Here is a 6,000-nt window from a genome sequence, read left to right as displayed (position 1 = left end):
TTACAATTGCTTAAAGAAAAACAACTATTTTCCAAGTATAGAAAATTTAGTTTTGGATGATGTGGTGGTGTTTATTGGTCATACTATCTCTACTGAGGAAGTTGAGGTTGATCCAACAAAAACCGAGGCGGTGAAAAATTGGTCTAGGCCATTGACTCCAACAAACATTACAAGTTTCTAGGGTCTAACGGGTTACTGTTGGAGGTTTGTGGATAGTTTTACGTCCATTGCTTCTCTCTTGACTTCCTTGAACCAAAAGATTATGAAATTTCAATGGTCGGAGGCATGTGAAAGAAGCTTCCAAATATTGAAAAAATAGGGTTATTTCCTCTCAAGTGTTGACTTTATCGGAGTGTACCAACAGCTTCGTTGTATATTGTGATCCATCCCGAGTGGGATTGGGGTGTGTGCTTATGCAACATGGGAAAGTAGTAGCCTATGCCTCTAGGAAACTTAAGGTGCATGAGAAGAATTATCCAACTCATTATCTTTACATAGCCGCCATTGAATTTGCCTTGAAAATATCATGCATTATTTGTATGGTGTCCATATTGATGCATATACCGACCATAAGTCTTAAATATGTGTTTACTGAAAAAGAAATAAATCTCCAACAAAAAAGGTTGTTGGAATTGTTGAAAGATTACGACATGAGTGTTCTCTACCACCCCTACAAGGTCAATGTTGTTTCAGATGCTCGAAGTCGTATGATTATGAGTAGTGTGTCTCAGGTAGAAAAATACAAGAAAGACCAAGTGAAAGATGTTCGTAGATAAGCTCGTTTGAATGTTATATTAGAACATTCTCCATATGGTGGTTTTATGGTACATCATAACTCCGTGTCATCTTTGGTGGTTGAGGTGAAGTCAAGACCACATCTTGATCAACAATTGAATGATTTGAAGGAGTCGGTTCTATGTAAGCTTAAAGAGTCATTCTCCTTAGGGGGGGATGGTGTCTTGAAGTTTCAAGGAAGGTTTTGTGTGCCCAATGCTGATGTCCTGAGAAACTGGACTATTGAGGAAGCTCAGGGGTCCCATTATTCCATTCATTCGATTTCTACAAAGATGTATCATGACCTTAGAGAAGTGTTTTTTTAGGATGAATTAAAGGTATATATAGTAGAATTAGTTGCAAAATGTAATAATTTCCAAAAAGTGAAAGCCCAACACCAAAAGCAAGGTGCTTCACTTAAAAAAAATTGAAATTCCAACTTAGAAATTGGAAGAAATTACTATGAATTTCAGGTAAGTTTTCCTCAGATACAAAAGCTATACGACTCCATATGGGTGGTTGTGGATAGGTTGACCAAATCCGCTCGTTTTATCCCATCAAGTCCACATACACGAAATAGGATTACGAAAGGATCTTCATATATGATATTATGTGTATCCATGGTATTCTGTTATCCATCATATCGGATAGCGGTGCACCATTCACATCTAGTTTTTGGAGGTCATTCCAAAAAGGTTTGGGTACCAAGGTGAAGCTAAGCACCACTTTTCAGCTCCAAACGGATGGCCAAGCGGAGCGTGCTGTTCAAACCCTCGAGGATATTCTTATGTTCTGTATAATTGATTTCAAATCAAATTGGGGTAAACGCTTTCCTTTCGTTGAGTTTTCTTACAACAAGAGTTACCATTCATCTATATCTATTGATCTTTTTAAAGCCTTGTATAGTATTATATGTGCTTTTCATGTCCAAACGGATGGTCTAGTGTGGTTTACTATTCAAACCCTCGAGGATATACTTAGAGCTTTTATAATTGATTTAAAATGAAATTGGGATAAACACTTGCATTTTGTTGAATTTTCTTACAACAACAGTTACCATTCATCTATATCTATGGCTTTTTTTGAAGCCTAGCATAGTAGGAGATATGTATCTCAATTTGGATGGTTTGAAGTAGGTTAGTTTTCACTTTTACATCCCAAATTAATTTATAAGACATTGGAGAAAGTTCATATAATAAGAAGCCTCTGGAAACAACCTATATCCCGCGCAAGTCTTATGCCGACCATAGGAGAAGAGATTTTGAGTTTGACGAAGGATATAAGGTGTATCTAAAAATTTTACCAATGAAAGTAGTGATGAGATTCGGCAAGAAAGGGAAGTTGAGTCCTTGTTATGTGTGTCGTTATGAAATTTTGAAAAAGATTGGTAAGGTTGCATATGAATTGAGCTCACCTACTGAATTGACTTCGATTCACATCGTGTTTCATGTTTCCAGGCATAAGAGTGTATCGGTGATCCCTAGTTCATCCTTCTTATTGAAGGTCTAGGTTTTTAAGAGAGCCTCCTATGAAGAGGTTCCGGTTGAAATCCTTGATAGACAAGTAAAGAATTGAAGGAACAAAGATGTGGCTTCTATAAATGTATTATGGAAGAACCACGTAGTTGAGGGTGGAACATGGGAGTCCAATGCTTACATGAAGTACCATTACCCTCATCTATTTTATAACTCAGGTTAGTTATTCCTATTTATAGTGAAAATAATGAATTATGTGCTTTGTTACAGTGAATTGTAGTGATTTATGCATATTTAAATGACAGTTTTCAAGAAAAAACTCTTTTACTTGATTTGAACTTTTGTGTTGTATTTGTATGAAGTGTCTTCATGAGTTGTATTGAGCATTTTGATATGTGTTGATGAAAGATTTGGCATAAATGAATAAGCATGTAGTGAATGTTAAACTCTCATGAGTTGAAAATGATGTTTTGAGTTGCATTGTTAATACGTCATATGGTTTTGTTGATATGAATTATAACTCATGTTTTGATATGTTGTTGGTTGCACTGCTAGTCTTGAGTCTATTTCTTCCTTTCAAAGAATTTTATTTTATTTCGGGGATGGATGTTCTTAAGGTGGCGGATAATGTAATACTCCGAAGACTAAATCCTAATCTATAGCTTAACATGAGAACCAAAGAGTTGTAACCTTGTTTTTAGGACAAATATAAGTATATAAGTCATTCACTACACCATTTTCGGCCTACAACAACACCACGTATGTGTAGACTAAAGTAGTAAAAAGTGTGGCCTTTGATAAAAGGCTACACTTTTGGAGAATCAGCAACAATTTTTAGGGGGTGCCTAAAAGAAGCGTAACCTTTGACATAAGGCAACACTTTTTAAATGTTGCCATCTTTGTCTACACTTATAAAGCATAGCAAAATGGGTATATGGGCACACTTTGAATACATGCATTAGCAACACCTATTTTTTGTTATACACTTAAAAGCGTTGCCTTTTCAGATTTATTGGTCACACTTAAAAAGTGTTGCCTTTTATTGGTCATCTATTGCAACATTTATAAAGTGTAACTTTATATATCATCTATTGCAACACTTATAAGGTGTTACTTTATATCTCAGCTATAGCAACACTTATAAAGTGTTGCTTTATATCTCATCTATAGAAACACTTATAAAGTGTTGACTTGATATCTCATCTAGAGGAACACTTTAAAAGTGTAGCTTTATATCAACCTAGAGCAACACTTGAGTGTTACTTTATATCTACCTAGAACAACATTTATGAAGTGTAACTTTTTATCTACCTAGAGCAACACTTACAAAGTGTAACTTTAACATTTATAAGCCTACTTGTAGCACAAATATATATAATATATTTACATACATACAAGTGACCTAAAACACAAAAAACACTAATCATTAAATCGAAGCTATATATTTCAAATAAACTTCGAGAAATATTTCATGTGCAACCAAAACTTAGAAATTGATTGCTTAAAGATCTCTAATATCAACAAGTTCCAAAAAAAACAAAAGTGTCATTCAAACGTAGATTGACAACAGTTCAAAAATTTCTTGATCTTTTGCCACAATAGATCAAGTTTAATTCTTGCCAAATTCAAATTCAATTGCCTGCATTTTCCTGCAGATTAAAATAAAATTATAAGTTTTTGAATTAATTGTGGAAGTGCATAATCAGAGAGAATTCACTGTAAGACAACCAATCAAAATCTAAATAGAATTTCAATGTAAAAATTACACATTATAAGGAATACAACATTTGTACAGTCTTCTGTTGTTGGCTCTCCAAAATTAAACTTCAAAAGGTTAAACATAGATTAAAGATTTTTCATAGGACAAGTGAGATATTTGTTAAGATATGAATTCTTTAATTGCATATAGAATGAAGTATACAATATGAAGAATGATTTTTTTCTAATCCTCTACTTACTCTTTCAGACTTCACATGTAGTAAATCTTGAATGGATTGTAGTAACTTAAGAAGCAACATAGCTACTTAGTAATTATGCACTTGCTACTTCAAATAATTCTGCACTAACAACTCTTGAATGGTACATGTCTTACTTCTAATAATTCCACACTAACAAGTCTTGAATGTTGTAGGATAACTCTCTGTACTTGCCTTGATCACCAAATAAGACAGACTCATCACACTGTTCCACTACTAATTCTGCAGTTGATACTTCGAATAATTTAATTAATCTTTCTATGGAAGATGAACAAAACAATCAATTAATAACGATACAATGGACACACAAATTAATAATAAGTCCAGCACTAACAACATATTAGGCCTGAGAACACTCGCAGGAACACACAAGTAGTTCAAACAAACCAGAGATGACCACTGGAAACAAGGTTCATAACATAGTTTAGAATGACCATAAAAATCAATACATAAAAACATGAACATGATATTTTCAATGAACTGGAGCATAGGGCAAGGTTCATTATCAGACTACATCTCTATTGCATACATGGAAGACCAAAAATATTCTAAAGGTTCGGTAAATGCAGGTACTCCATTCCCTAAGCCCCTAGATAATGTCGTTGTTTAGGAAGTTACTGATATGGCTGGAGAGTGAAGGACACTACTAATTTGCAGGAAAAGAAATCTATAGGGAGGGATAAAGTGACTCTTGTTTGGAAAGAGGTTATGGATATCCCTTTTCACTGTAATGAAGCCCATGTTACTGTTATTTCAAGTTCAAAAAATACAGGCAACAAGAGGTCTTTGATGCAGGTCAACAAAAAGCTAGGTTCAATATTAAATCAGGAGAAATGTTTAGTAACAAGTGAAGGAATGCTATAAAAAGACATAAACAAAATCATGAACAAGGTAAAGATTTAACAGACACTGAACAAAAAATAGAGGACCAGGCTGCAAGAAAATCTACTGCCAATTTTCGTCTCCAATTTTCTGTGCCTTGTTTGTAGTTTAACATAGCCACAACTTCCTCGTGGAGAAACAAAATAACTTTCTTTATGATCTTGTATCCCTTAAATACCCTTACAATATTATTGTTTTCGGGCTTGAAACACAGTACTCTTCTCAAATTTCAACAATCAATAGGGGTGGATTCACTGTCTTTCTTGAAGACAACCCTGCGAAGATCAAATTTTATAACTCCACGAGTAATTTTGATAGTACTCGAATTCACAGAGTCAAGTATCAAACAATTATTAGAGATGTATACAAGATTTTAAAACATGCTAGACCAAACCAGGAAGACTGCTACATCAAGAAAGTGCAAATTTATGTCACTTGTTACAAATGTTCCCAAGGAAGTGTATGAAGTAAAGTGAGATTTAGTGATTTTTGATGGACTAAAAGTGGTTTTCCTGGGAATTCTTATGTGAAACTAATTTGGTTTCTTCTAAAGGGAAATTCAGGGATTTTAATATACTAGTATAACCAAATGCAACAACATTTTGTCCTACATAATTGAACATATATTAGTCTGCTTTTGTAGAAAAAATTCTTTTATTTGCTATTAGATATAGGCACACAACTTCTGTTTATTTCGTTACTATAATCTTCCCTTAATTATCTTGAGAACACATCTTAATTATCTCTTTGTAAATTAGCTCCCTTCTATACATGTTTTAACATCAAGGATGCCTCCATTCATTGATATTTTCAATCAAAAGGTTGAATCTTTCCATTTGAATGTTAAATAGTATATACATTTCCAAAATGGAGAAGATGAAGGATATGGTACA

The 6,000-nt window shown here is 33.8% G+C and overlaps 1 pseudogene; it reads left to right on the top strand.

Moving 5' to 3' along the window:
* The first annotated feature begins 5,058 nt into the window (after positions 1 to 5,058).
* LOC138347891 (uncharacterized) lies at positions 5,059 to 5,573 on the top strand (annotated as a pseudogene).
* The last annotated feature ends 427 nt before the right edge of the window (positions 5,574 to 6,000 follow it).

The sequence above is a fragment of the Solanum lycopersicum genome, chromosome 4 (assembly GCF_036512215.1).
Source record: "Solanum lycopersicum chromosome 4, SLM_r2.1".
Taxonomy (NCBI): Eukaryota; Viridiplantae; Streptophyta; class Magnoliopsida; order Solanales; family Solanaceae; genus Solanum; species Solanum lycopersicum.
This window is presented reverse-complemented; position numbering and strand designations above follow the sequence as displayed.